Below are 15,186 nucleotides of genomic sequence, written 5' to 3' on the forward strand. Positions count from 1 at the left end.
CTGTCATCTTCTATTATCTTTGGAGCGGTGATGCCATACGTGTGTGTGTGTGTGTGTGTGTGTAACTGCACGTGTTCTCCCCCCTCTCACTTTCTATTCTTCCCTTTCCTTCCTGTCTGTTTTTACCTCTCTCTCCCTCTTTCGCTCCACAGGCTAATATCTCATCTTCGCTCCCAAGCCGGGGCCCCATGACCCAAAAATCTACAATACCAGATGTCTGCGTAAACTCCAGCAGGGGGGACGTCCTCCCATCCTCGCCATACGATAGCAACATGAAAGCTAAGATGGTGTTCGGAGGGCCTGGTACTGAAATAAACAGCGGGGCCGGAGAGCGGAGATATGAGAACCCAGTGTGTGTGTGTGAGTCTCCGAGGATTCCCACACAAAGCAAATCATTTCTTCCAGTGATGGTTCCATATATGGTTACATGGAGGAGTAGAAGAAGAAGGGGACCCTCAGTATGTTCGGCTCCTCAGTATCACACAGATTGCAACAGTGGCAAGCTGCTCAGCGCCGCCTTGGGGGAACGAGCGCGTCGCTCTCTGTAATAAATCACATTTCTCTCCTGTAATTAAAGTATCTAAGTACATACAGCTTTAAAACAACACAATGCCTGGGGGAGGGCTCCACCGTGTTAATATTCATCACCACCGAGCGACGCAACGCCGGATTAAATAACAAAGAAGAAGCGGCAGGAAGCATCGCAGGCCGAGCACGCCGCCGCCAAGCGCCGCGACGGGGACCAAGCGGCGGAAAGACGCCGAGCTGAATTTAGCCGAGAGCGTTGACATGCCGAAACCCTCCAGTAGCCGCAAGACCTCACTTCCTGCCCCCGCCCCCACTCCCCCCTCACCCAGCAGGCCGCGCTGTTCCAGTAATTGAGTGAGTAATGGACTTATTCCGCTGAGTGGTTCTCTGGGTGGATTCAATACTGGGACGTAAATCCTGAGGCAAATGGCAGATTAGGGCGGAAAAACTTAAGGGGAATAAATAAAGGCACAAAGAAAGGATACAAACAAAGGAAAATCCATAGCACGATTATTCACACACAGTAAATTCCGGCGAGGATCCACCAGAGACGTCTTTGCTCCGGGAGGAAATCGACAAATCTGGGGAGGTGGGTTTGGATCTAAGGAGGGCCGGTTGGGGTTCTGGCCTCGTCTGGTTACTTTATCGGGTCAAGAGGTCGCCTCGGACTGTCGTGGCCATGTGAGCGCCAGTTAGGAGACTGATCGAGGCTAATCTCTCTCTCTCTCCTAACGCACCACGCATTCTCTGTCCTGGAACAATTAGCTCACACAGAAAACAAACCCCATTATCCATAAATCAGTCAGAGGGTCTCGGCCCCGCTCCAGCCCATCCCGACCGCGTCTTCCTTTCAACACAACAAAGCGCTCTGTGGTTCCTTGTGGCTTTCTGCTGGCGATGAACTTGCAACACTGAGGTCTGCGATCACCGCACGTCACGTTGTTCCCATCACATCATTATCAATGAGCATGTTCGTCTTTCATCCTTATTAATCTGCCCGTCAATGACTCTAATTCCTTTATTTATAACTCCGTTCCTGCTCATTTCTTCCCACCGACCCCCCTGGCGAGGCGGCGGGCTCAGGCTGTGCCCTCCACCAGAGCGACCCCTCTGAAGTAATCCCTCTCTTCCAAACACGGCGCTCTGTCCAGATCCCCTCACAATTAGCTGCCCGCCGCCAGATCGCCTAAAGTGAAAATAAGCGGCGCTCAGTCAAAACAAACACGCGCCGCCGACGGGCGCAGGAACCCACAGGAAGCGGCCAAGGGAAATATTTTTGGGCCGACTCCTCGTGCTAATGCTACAATGGAGATGGTAGCGGTGATCTCATCCGCTAAATATTGTTTTTGCCATGAAGGCTACAGGCTCTCACACACACACACACACACACACACACACACACACACACAGGCTGTATTCTTTACACCAGAGCTATAAATTGATGTTTTTGTGGGAGCCTGTTGCTAAGGGCTGGTTAGTTCGGGGGTGGGGGGGTTTGGTTTGGGGGGATTGGGAGTGGGGGGTGGGGGGGGGGTTGGGGGTTGGGCCGGGGGCCAATTAAAATACAGATGTCTGACTGTCGGTGTAATTCCATTCAGCCATGATTTACATTTAGAACAGTCACCCAAGGCCTGCCACTCCATGCTGGTGCAGGAAATGGAAGCCGACTCGGACCTAATGAGAAAAGTGAACCTCCCGAACTTTTACGAGACTCTCGTCTGAAAAGGAGACCTGCAACTTTGGCCGTAATATGAAAGCCCCTCGCAGCTAATCACCCATCGACAGAGAGGGGGAGACGAGGGGGGAGGAGGGGGGAGAGGGCGTTTGTGCATTAGGAGCTCGCTAACCAATTTCACTTTCTGACTCTGCCCTGAAAAATGCCTTTCGCAAAAGTCGCCCCTGAGTTAATTCACTCGGCTGGCAGCTTTGGCCGTCAAACAGTTTACCTAATTTAACGCAACACGCTCAATAACGCACTTAGCCTAAACACGCAGGGGTTTATTACACTTTGAGAGCTGTTTTAGTTCCAAAACCTGAGCGTGCAGTGCTAGTGTACCTTGATAGCCTGTGGTGATAGCTTGCAATGATAGCTTGCAGTGATAGCCTGCAGTGATAGCATGCAGTGATAGCGTGTGGTTACATGCTTGGATTCATGGCATTAGCATGTAGTTTGGCTTCCTTAGTCACTGAGTTGCAGTTTCCATGTGAGCAGGAGACTTTAGCTCTGTCGGCGCTAATCACGCGACGCCGCTCTGCGTCTGAGCTACCAGAGCCGTCCAACAAATACTTCCACCGACTCTTGTTTTTTTTTCCTCACGTACAAGCTCTCGAACAAATCGGCTCTGGCTTTTGATTCCCATTTTATTAGGAAAGGTCAGCGTGGCGGTGATTTATAAGCCGTCGTGCTGTAAATTCTACACGGTGATCCATCAAGGCAAAGGAGAGCTCTGTAATAAACATTTGGCTTCCTCGAGAGCCGGAGAGACGGACGCGTAAATACGAGGGGAGGGGGGGGGTTACAGACGAGGAAGACTGAGATTCAACGCACGTGCAGCAAGAAACTCACAAACTCTGACAAAGCTTCTGAATGTCCTGAAGTTAGCTGAAGGTCATGTGGTCATCGGGCGCCTCAGTCATGTGTTTATCCGTTTACAGGCTCCCACTTATCGGCCTCCGCGTCGCTCCACATCCCAAAGTATGAGCGATGACAAAGGTGTCGCCCGCCATTCTTCTTCTGCGGATCATCTGCGGGACTTTTGATAAACAGGATATTCTCCTCGGACAATGGAGAGGCAGGAAGTCGACTCTTATCCCCCCCCGCCTCCCCTCCCTGAGGAGTTCATCTGGGCACGGCTGGCACGGGCCGCTCGCTAATCCTCGCAGGTCAAGATGCGTCGGAGGAAACGCACAATTCATCTGGAATGCCGCGCTCGCAGTCAAACAATACCCCTGACCTAACCCGTCCCCCCCGTCCCCCCGTCCCCGTCCCCGTCCCCCCTCCGTGTCCCGTCCCTGGTGTAAATCACGGCTGTGGAGAACAAAGGGAGGAGGCTTCACGTGGTATCTCCTGACGCTGACAGCCGAGGGGGGGGAAAGCTGCTCGCCAAAACCTCTGAGCTTACAAAAGAAGCCGTAAGGGAGGAAGAAAAAAGGGAAAAAAGAGGAAAACTTCTGGAACTTTTTTCACCGCCGACTTTCTTCACCGCTGCTACTTTTGACTCTTGCAGCCTCGGCAGACGCGGGAGAAATTACATCTTGTGTGATTTCTCCCCGCGCTGCACATTCCTGCGTGTGGGCGGCCTGTGGGATTAATGAGAGCGGGCGACTCGTACGGATCGATTGAAGAAGGGGGGGGGGGGGGAAAGCAGCGGCCCCCCAAGCCACGATGTGACCCTCTAAGATGGAGGAGTGGACGCCTGTTTGCCTCCAGGTCCCACATCTGAAGCCCTGAACGCCTCCCCCCCCCGGTGTGTCCTGGCCGCACAGCATGGGAAAGGGACAGACAGCGACAGGGGTGAGAGAGGGCGGGCGAGAGAGAGAGAGAGAGAGAGAGAGAGAGAGAGAGAGAGAGAGAGAGAGGAACTTCTGAGGCCGACCTCGTCTGTACTAAAAGAGGGCGATCAAACATGTGCTGTGCCTGTGAGAGAAAATATTATTCTAGAGAACGCAGGGGGGTGAGAGGGGGGAGGACAGGGTGATGGCGGAGGGGAAGGCCGCATTTCCAGCCAGATTTGTTTTTTTTTTTAGTCCAATGGCGTTGCTCTGATTTGGTTTCAGGGTTCATTGGGGGAAATCGAAAACAAATGTGCGAGCTTTGATGCACCACCCCTCACGGCTCTCTTTCTCCCTCTCTCTCTCTCTCTCGTTCTCTCTCTCTCTCACCCGTTTCTTGTTTCTCGCCATTTATTTCGTGGCGAATCTTTCCTGGCCGCTCTCTGAGAACGATTGGAAACTCTCATTCCTCACCTCGCCAGAGCCAACGAGGGCCGCTTTCTTGTCGTACCCTAACACACACACACACACACACACACACACACACTTCTCTTACACAAACAAAAACCTAAGAGTCTCTCTGACATCTCTACTCAAAGTCGTCCGGTCAAAGCAAGGAAACAAAAGTCCTCTCCTTCTCTCCCGAGGCTCTCAGGCAGGAAGTGTGTGAGCGGTAAACTTATACTGTAATTTTACTTTTGACATTCTCGGCCCCGGCGCGGTGACAGTTTAGGCGAGTAGCTGGAATTTTATTCAAAGTGATTTCAATTGACAGTTGGACTGCGAGCACTTAAGCGCAGCGCTCAGACATGTGGCAGGATCGACCTCTAACGCTTCCTCCTGTGTGCTTTACAATTTACCCGCGTACCCTAAGAGATGTTTGCGCCGCCGTGTCAGAATTGTTAACACACACTGCTTATCCACATGCAAACACACACACACACGCGCACAGCAGCACACACCCAGCTGACTCAGCAGGACGGCGGCGGTGATGCGTTCCTCGTACACGTGTGGGGGAGCTGACTGGCGTTGGCTGCGCGGCGGGATGACATCATTCGCAGGGCGTTAATGATTGGGTGACCTCCTCCCCGCCAGAGACGCCGCCTGCAGAGCAGATGCGTGGCACAGCGGTTTTCTCTCACACACACACACACACACACACACACACACTTGCGGCCGCGCCTGTGCGACTACCTACGGTAAAAGTATTAACGTGAGACCCCAGCCCATGAGCAGGGCACATAAGACGCCATTATCTCTGCAATCTGAATCCAATTAACAGCAAACCCACAAACGGCTCAAGCGCCAGCAGGGAGGAGAGAGGAGGGAGGGTGTGTGTGTGTGTGTGTGTGTGTGTGTGTGTGTGTGTGAGATGAAATGGCAGGAGAGAAACACATCTCTGTGCCGCCTCATGCCCCCCGTTGGATCCCCCGCCCCCCCTTTGTGACATTCAGCAGCTTTGTTCTGGTCGAGGCGGCGGCGGCGGCGAAGCTCCGCGTTTATCTGCTGAACACAATTCACTCACAATACTGAACTGGCAAAGGAGGGACAATCCCACAATCCCTCTCTCCTTTCACTTAATCACATTTCTCCGCCGCAACGTCGCTCGTGCGGGGTCGCGGGAAAATCGCCCGTACGAACAATCGCTTTCGAGATTCCCGGGGAAATGAAAACAAAGACGTCGTTTCCGTGGAGGCGAGGCGACGAGACGAGGCAGTGACAGCCGGGGCCTCGCCGGAGCTGCGGCAGGATATGGTAATGGGAGCCAAATGAGCGGTGGTACGGGTTGGTGAGTGGGCCCCCCCGGCCCCCCCTGGCCCCCCCGGCCCCCCCCTCCCTCTCTGAACAGGGTGTTGAAATGTTACAGTAATTGCTCTCAGTGTTGCTTGGCAGCGCTGCGCCTCCTGACTTTGAGGGGGGAAGGGGGGGGGGGGGGGGATTCTTTCAGAGACCGACGAGGTAATTCGCCATTATTCCACCGACGTCACGTTAAAACGCAGAGAGAGAGAGAGAGAGAGAGAGGGGAATCTGGGCGAAGGCGGCGACGGCTTCTTGAGAGGTGATAAAAACCAAAGAAGAAGAAAAGGAGTCTGGTGGAAACATTAACACCCGCAGAAACCTGTAAGAGGACGTTTTATTTTTCCATTCCGTTGATAGAAAGCTTATAAATAATTTTGAAAGGTTACGGCAGCGGGCGGCGTGTGAGCGACGGCGCTCTGAGGTAACAAACATGGAGATAAACATGGCCGCCTCCCGCCTGCCGCCTCTGAATTATTAAAGAACTGCGGCGGGAAACAGCAGCTGTTGACTTGAGCAAGTGAAAGTGTTCTAAATGTGTGTGTGTGTGTGTGTGTGAGGTCTGAACACACTCTCAGTCAGTCTCTTATCACTGAGGCACACGCGAGGGTTCCTGGTCTTGATTGCCGCTCTCCTGCTCCCTGATTTGTGGTGAGATTTTGACACAAAATGGCTGCCATGAATCAGCCGGGGGAGGTGGTCGCTGATGGATGGATCGCCCCCCCACCGCCCATTCCGCCCGTCCCGTCCCGCCTCAGCGTTCCTCAGTCAGACGCCTTCACCTTGCGGGGAGCGACGCCGTCATGGTTCCAATCATAATGCCATCAGCTCTAGAATAACGTGGGCGGTTCAGCTCCACGTCTCCTCGTTCACCCTGCTGTGGAGGAAGTCTGCCCGCACTTCATAACTCATGCTGAGACGTCGCCGCATGTCGCTCAGCGCCGGCTTCACCTTGAGGCGTGTGGAGGAAACCAGGATGAGGTCGCCTTCAGATCAAATTCAGCAAATTCATTATCCAGTATCTTGTTTACCTTTCACACACAATTACCACAAATGAAGAACGAGCACATTATTACTGTTACTAATGAACAGTTTGGATCAATAGATGCAGCAAAACAACAACAAAAGGTCCTTTGAATTCCTCCGGCCAATGCCCTTGAGCAAGGCGCTCCAGAACAAGTTCATTCAGATGACCAAAGAATGAAGATAAAGACTTTATGTCACAATTTGACGCATTTCACTCAACACACTGCTGCTGGACAGGTTTGCCTCCGTCTGTGTGTGTGTGTGTGTGTGTGTGTGTGTGTGTGTGTGTGTGTGTGTGTGTGATGTATTAAGACGAATGGCGACGGTCTGTTATGATCGATGCTCTTACTCAGCGTGAGTTCTCAATCAAGATTCCAGACCTTCTATGACGTATGATTGAGCCAAATGTGTGTGTGTGTGTGTGTGTGTTATTTCAACTTAAACAACAGTTCAACAGTTTTATCTCGATTGCAGAGAATGATTTGCATAAACACACACATCTGTTTTTGCCAGTGAAGTCTTCATATATTTGTGGTTTGATTCCTCCTTGTTCCTCTCAGTTTCCCAGCTGTTTCTGTTGTAACACACAGTATGGGACACACAATCAAAGCAAAGTAACAAAAGAATCCTCCACAAAAGGAAATGTTCTCAGAGTCACCAGGCTGTTATCACCACATCACCACGTCTGACCACAGCAGTAACAAGTTACAAAGGATTCACTTCGGGAAAAGCGTTTGTTGTTGTTGTTTTTTCTTTCTCAAAAATGTGTTGTCAGGGAGGAATGCCTGGCAGCTTCGGTCTGAGGCCGCGGTCACGGCTGACTGAGGCTCCGCTCCTCCCCAAACACAGGGTGAGCGAGGCCAGGAGGAGAGAGCGAGGGAGAGGGAGGGAGAGGAGAGAGAGAGAGGGAGAGGACAAGAGAGAGGCAGGGAGAGAGAGAGAGAGGGAGAGCAGAGAGAGGGAGTAAGAGGGATGGAGAGAGAGGGGGTTGAGAGGGAGAAGAGAGAGGGAGAGGAGAGAGAGAGAAAAGTGAGTGAGAGGGAGGGAGAGAGAGAGGGAGTGAAAGAGGGAGGGATGGAGGGAGAGGTCTCCATTTGGACCAGCAGATCGATGGAAGCAGAGATAAACAGGCAGAAGGAGTTCAGTGTGGTTGATTTTGTTCTTTGTTGTTCCAATGCAAAATAATACTTCTAAATTCAATAACGTTGCTTTTCTCGATTTGACATTTAGGGGGAAGAAAAGTGGAGTAAATGGAAACATGAGTACAAACGTCTCCACACTGTCAATGAGCGCCTTTCTTCTCTGCGGCCTCTCAACAACACAACAGCACACACACACACACACAGTCTGTAAACAAGTGATATCTAAGCCTCTCCTCTGGCTCTGCAGGGCCGCCGCCGCTCCAAAACACCACATTTAAAATCAATAGGCACATTTCTACAAAATATAGGTTTCGGATTCTTTGTGCCAGCCACGATAACGGTACTTCCTGTTGGACCAAAGCGCCGGCGGCATAATAGAACTCAGACCATCACCTCCTTCAGAAACAATTTCAACGTTCCCATTCTGTCCCTGAAACTACCTTTGTGTCCCGCCCAGAATAAGAAAAAGCCTCCGTATTAGATAATCACCTGTTTTCTATTAAAGCCAAATGCGTGGAGAAGAAGTCCAAGGGTGGAGATCAACTGGGTAATTCAAGGGCGAAGCCAGCGGAGGAGGAGAGTGAAATGAGAGCACACGCAGATGATATTATACTGGATTTCGGCAAATGTCAGCCCTTTCACTGCTTTGAGTGCAGCTCTGCTCTTACTGAGGCATTATCTACTTTATACATTAGGCCCATATTGTAGCCCTGCACATATTAAGGGGGATGAAGATAATAAAATGAAGAAAAACTTTCAAAGTGACTCAGTCGATGTGGAATTCTTCACAATAAGTTCTCACGCGGCCGTTGGAGAGTTTGGGAGAAGGTTGTAAACGGCTACAACATGTCGAGCCCTGATGATGTTTGGCGTAGCAGATTACTTTAACATGAGGAGGGATTTTGATACTGAGAGTCAAACCAAACACAGAGGTGAAAATAAGCCCCAAAACTATTCACAAATGATTTGCCCGGTGGCTGAGGAGTGAAGCTGAGCAGACCAATGAAGTCGCTGGCACTCGTCTGAGTTGGGAGCCCGGTGCCAGAAGAAGTAAACGCTTTATAGCCTCTTCGGATTTTTGACGGCGATCCAGGTAGGAGAGGCAAACTATCAGAAACGGAGAGCCGTCAGAGGGAAGCCGGTGAGCTCTCACTTCACAGGGAGGAATAACTCCTAGCCGCTCGGAATTTATTGGATCTTCTTTAATTATGTGTTGTTTCTTCGCAGACATCAAACAACGGCGAGGATCCAACCGCAGAATGAACTTCGCTACCACCATTAATAAAATAAAAACCCTATCGTTAACGTTATTTTCTGAAATATTCCCACCGTAAATTGAAAGCCTGTGTTCATAAACGCCTTATGACCCTCTATCTTCCTCCAGGTCCATCATGGCCGCCGCTATCGCCGCTCTGCTTTATTACTCCCAGATGCTATAAAGCTCGGCGGCTCTGTTGTCGGCCGAGGAGGTGACGATTAAAATCACACAACAGCTCCGCTCGGCTGACAGACACGACTCAGCTACAGTATCGTAAACATTTTCTTATCGCCGCCTGTCATTGACAACCTCATTGAGGGAGCTTCAGCTGCCTCTGCCCATCACACACACATTTTCATAGACAGATAGAGCGTCGTCTGTTATTGCTCCGCCTGTCTGAGAGATGAGGAATGAGGCTCTCGCTCCCTCGCCGTAATGTGATGTGATGTGATGTATGTTGTGCTGTACATTGGCATGCATGAGGTTATGCAACTGGGGAAAGTTGTTGTTGTTGTTGTGAGTAGCCGTGCGTGCGTTTGTGCTCAGGAGCGTGCAGGACAAGTATACAAATGGACGTGTGTGTGTGTGTGTGAGTGGCATTCTGCTGCCTGTCAGGTTCTGCCGCTCCATAGAAGCAAAGTCCATCAAGCAGGCAGGCAGGCAGGCAGGCAGGCAGGCAGGCGGTGCTGTGGGCTTATTGAATGTTGCTTCAGGCCTGCAGGGAGGCGTCGCTCCAGCTTCCTTAATCACAGCACAAATGCCTTTATTCATCTTCAGAACAGTGCAATTAATTTTGGTGGCGGTGTCAGAACCTTTGGGGAAATCTGACCCGTTATTGCCTCTCAGCGCGCCGCGTGTTCTTCCTCCTGCTCCAGGTGATAGAGAGGCATTCAAAACTAATTTCAGGGCTAATATTATATTCACGCTCACAGCGCCTGGTGACTTAGGGTCTGGGAAAGTTTCTTTTGTTTCATACGGACAATAGAGCCGCCGCTGCTGCTCCTGACCTCTGCTGTTGGCAGAAACAGAAGGGTTCAGCCTCTGAGTGTTCCACCAGACTGTTCCACCTAATCCCACTAATCCAACTGCAATTAAAGTTTACAGGGATTTTATATTTTTTCACAAGAAACTAACTAACAGTACTGAATGACTGAACGTTCCAAATGCACCCAACTGACTTCAGAGTGTGTGTTTCCATATTCAGTTCTCAGCAGCAAAGCACTTTAAGAAAAGAGGAAAACTCGGAGCAAAGTATTGACGGATGATCAGCATGATTTGTAAGATGTAGAGGATCATTGTTTGGCCCTCAGACGTGACTCATGCTCCAGTTAAGGCTTTATCTAAATCCACTCACTACATCTCCAGGTGACGTTTATGGGCAGTGAATGTTAAATGTGTTGCGAGTGAAAGGAGTAAAATATGATAAAAGCAGGAACGCCGCACACTTGCACTCTTGTGAGGAATTCCAGTTATTCTTTGGTGCATGTTTTCGATCAAGTCACGCCAAAGTCAGGGCCGCCCTCCTCGCAGACCGCCACATATCCTCTGTAGGAAACGGGAATGTTTGACCTGAAATACCTTCAAGTGCTCGGGATCACTCTGGAAAACAATACTTTCCAAATCCGCTCGGCTTTTTAGTTGTACTTTTTAATGTTTTCTCGACACGGCGCTGGCGAAGGTGGAGGTGACGCTGACACACGAGCTCTCGGTGGAACCTCTGGACCGAGGCAGAGTTTTCTCAGGGTGAATCATGATGGAGATTGATTTAAACTGAGAGAAACCAGATGCAACCACAGCAGTTATGAATAACTGGCTGTATTACCCAGCCAGATTTCTGGCCGCACGGCTTCAATAACTGCCATAATCACCAGTGTTCTTAATAATAAAGTGCCTCATGAAGGTCACATGAGGTTATTAAAGATGGAACATATTATTTATAGCACACTTTTCATCTGCCGGAGTTAATCAGAGCTACTGTACAGTGTTCCTGTTTATACTTAGCAGAAAGTACACATCTGTACTTGATCCTTCAGAGAGATTTAATGCAGCTTATCAATATTTACAACAGAACGTTATCAGTTATACGCTCCAACTCGCCCGTTAATCACCAGCGGCTGCGTCTGCAATGTGGCGAGCAGAATGACAACGTACCTGAGATCATTTACGGCGAGCTGGGGTGGCAGAGTCTTAAAATAGGTGCGATCGGCTCAATTAGACGCTCCGCCTGCATATTTGCGCCTGTCAGCTGCTAACAGGTCTGAAGAATTCTAACAGTTTCCTGCAGTAAAAGTACCAAAACCACAGTGGAAGAAATAAAGCATTAAGTTGTAAAGACTTCCATTAAAAATCCCACTGAAGTAAAAATACACAAGTAGTAAAATGTAGTCAAGTTTGAAAGGTAAATGCAGTCATGGTGAAGAACGGCCTGCGGTGGAGTGTTGAAATATTCCTTCACTTTAATGTAAAGTGCAAGGTTTTGCTTTCAATTGTGAAAACCCTGAAACTCCAATCTTTTGGCGTTTAAAATGAAACGCTGATGTTTTTCTGTTTCTCCTTGCACTCACGTCACTCAAAGGATTAAATGCTCGCACACACTTTGTGTAAATTCTTGACACTTTGACACTTCAACAAATGAAAAGCAACTCAATGCAACCGTGCGTCGGCTATACCAACAGACACGTTTTCAAATAATGGTCGGCACAAAAACACAAGACCCGAGCTCACTGTTGCATCTAGAAGCTATACTAGCCAAAGTCCCTTTTGCTATTATTTTGCTGATTGTTTTGAAGGAATGGGAACGTAAACAAAGTCAATGAGATAAGAGGATGATGGGAACTGGACAAACCAGGACAAAACTGTTTATGAAAGTGGGACAGCCTCTACAGATTTCACGTCTTCTCTCTGATTTACTGTCCACTGGTCTACTGGATGTGTGTAAAGATAGATACGTGACACAACATTCATTACATCTACACACTAACTTTGAACTGAAGTAGCAGCATCTGGATAGTGAAACAGCTGTGGCCCCAGTAACCTGCCATGTCTGCCGCCACTTGGGACAACGTTGTGTTTATACTGACTGAAATCCTCTCCAGGGTCCATTTTACAGGCTGGCTTGTCGGTTTTCAGGTGAATTAATTTGCGTGTTGAGATTTTAAATATTTGTGACCTTGTTTGAAGAGTTTGGCTCGAGTCTGCCCGAGAGCCAGCAGTCAGATTAGAGAGCTGACAGGAAAAATATCAACAAGCAGGGCCGCGAAAAATGACTCTTCCTCCGCCGACGGCTCCCAGAGGATCCACAGCGAGAGAGAGAGAGAGAGAGGGAGAGAGTCGGGCACGTGTGTGTGTGTGTGTGTGTGTGTGTGTGTGTGGGCGGCAGTGCGTACATACACAGTGAGGATGCGGGGGGGGATTCATGTGAGCATCTGTACGCGTGTGTGTGTGCTTATTAATGTGCACACGCGTCTGCCAAACATCTGGCCTCACCTCAGTGTTTGAACATTTACACAGTACACACGGGTCAAAACAACAACTGCCAAATAAGTCATTAAGACAGAGTTTATGAAAGCAGCCACATACGCTCCCGGCTGCTAATCATTATTTACCTTAATGTGTTTCCTTCCTCCGTCTTTTCCGAAATCACTTATGGATGACCTCGCTCGGCTACGCTTGCCAAACAGATTTCCAGCGCGGCGCTCGCTAATATTTACATTACAGTGGAAGGTGAGCTGACGTTTCTCTGCTGCGTCTCTCTTACTTCCCGCCCGGCGGCTGCGGCGGCGAGCGAGCTGAAGTATATAAAACAGGGCATTTCATCTGGCTGCTGTCGTGGCTGGGATCCCTCTTATTCCCTCGTCTCTTTCTAATTACGCGGCGCTATGTATTTTAAATGGCTCCATAAAAGGCGTTCCATGTAAAAAGTAAGGGCGCAGAACCCAATTAGCGGCGGAGCGACGAGGAAGCGTGCTGCTCCTGCTCGACGGAGTCAATTTACTGGACGTTGAGTGGTGTGTGTGCGTGTGTGTGTGTGTGCGTGTGTGTGAAACGAGCCACGTGGGACTCATCTCTACCTGATCTGACAGAATCACGCCGCTGCTGCCCAGGACGTATTTTCATGGGGCATTAGGATCGAGTATTTAATTGCCGGCAGATTCAGTAAATTGATTTTGATTTAAATTGACCTGCAAATGTGGCGTTTACTACTAAGAGACGAGCATAAAAGGACCTTTTTATCCTGCCTTTACCGGGGAAAGTTTTAATGGCAAACAGTCGCCCGGCGTCATTCATTTTCGCAATTTATAGTTTACTCCTTTCAAAAGAAAATGATGCAGTGTGTTCAGATCGCCGCCCATTATGGAGCTCTGATCTAATTTATCTGATTTCAAAAGGATACTCAGCACACACACACACACACACACACACACACACACACACACACACACAAAGCTCCACTATTGTCGTTAGCCATTCTCAGGCCTGCATTGCTTATTGATTTCTGCTCTTCAGTAACTAATGTATCTCCCGACCTTGGTTACATATTATAAAGCGTTTTGTTCCGTGTAGAGGGGGAGGAGGGGAGGGAGGAGGAGGGGGAGGATAAAGCATCAACAACCTCCTTGGCACAAACGGCCTCACGGAGGAGATTAAAGTCGTGGCTTCCAATGAGGCGTTTAGCTGCTGTTAGCTTTAGGGCGCTAACGTGCCAGATAAAAGGTTTTGGAATGGCGCTGCGATGGCGTCTTTATTTATCATTTGCGTGCTGTTGATTTCTCTTCACCGTCAATGTTTTTTTCACATGCGACCCTGAAGTGTTCTGTCACATTTAAGCTTTAATATGTGAAGCAGATCAACACACACTGATCTGACTCACAGCAAATTTATGATAAATTCAAACTCTTTACTACGTTCTTAATATTTGATGCCCGTGGCTGTGAGATCGTTTGTTTACATCGCAGCAGAAACGCAGAGCGACGTGCAGCCTTCACCGGCAAAACAAACTCTTCACTTCAGCCGGTGACATCATCGCGTGCAGTTTCTTTCCCGTGTGCCAGCAGCGTTCGGTGAGGCGGCGCGGCGAGGTCGCCGGTGTTAATCGCGTCCTCTCCTTCCTCTTTTTTCCCTCCATCTTCATTTTGCACCTCGCGGGCCTCTGCCACTCCATTCTCAGGTCAACAGCGCTATTGATTTACACCTCTCACCTAATCACTTAGGCAGCCCCCCCGCCCCCCCACCCCCCTGGCTGCTGCTTTTTTTCTCTCCCTTCCCATGATTCATAGCTGAGCGGCAAAATCTCCCATCGGCCACTAATTAAGCGTAAGGTCAGTGTTTAATCACGGGCTGCTCCCGCTGACACGCCGCTCGGCTCTGAAGCTCCAATCTCCAGCTAAATGAGAGCTGTTCATATAATGAGATCATTGATTATTGGTTATAGATCCGGCTGGTTAAGTGACTTGGTGCTCTGAGGTTGATCCTGTGGAGATCAGCTCAGCCTGCTGATTCAAGCTGATGTGGACAGATGTTTGACTGAATCCTCTTCCTGCTTTTTAACCTTCGCAGTTTACTTCTTTACACACACACACACACACACACACACACACACACACACACACACACACACACACACACACACACACACACACACACACACACAGATTACACTGCCTACTCACAACCATTTCATTCTAACTGACGTTTATGTGCTATAAGTGCCACTTTGGTCCTGTGTGCAATGATTTAACCGCTTTCGACACATTGCCAAGAACCCCCCCCCCCTCCTCTTCCACACCATCTCTCTCTCTCTCTCTCTCTCTCTCTCTCTCTCTCTCTCTCTCTCTCTCTCTCTGTCTGTCTCTCGTCCACACACGCTAATGAGCGGCTGCAGGGATTTCCACTTCTTTAGCCGTGAGCGCAGAAGAGAGAACAAACAGGCGCTCTTTGAACTTC

The sequence above is a fragment of the Genypterus blacodes genome, unplaced genomic scaffold (assembly GCF_046128005.1).
Source record: "Genypterus blacodes isolate CSIRO-AG114 ecotype Tasmania unplaced genomic scaffold, CSIRO-AGI_Gbla_v1 ptg000392l_1, whole genome shotgun sequence".
In the NCBI taxonomy this organism is placed as follows: domain Eukaryota; kingdom Metazoa; phylum Chordata; class Actinopteri; order Ophidiiformes; family Ophidiidae; genus Genypterus; species Genypterus blacodes.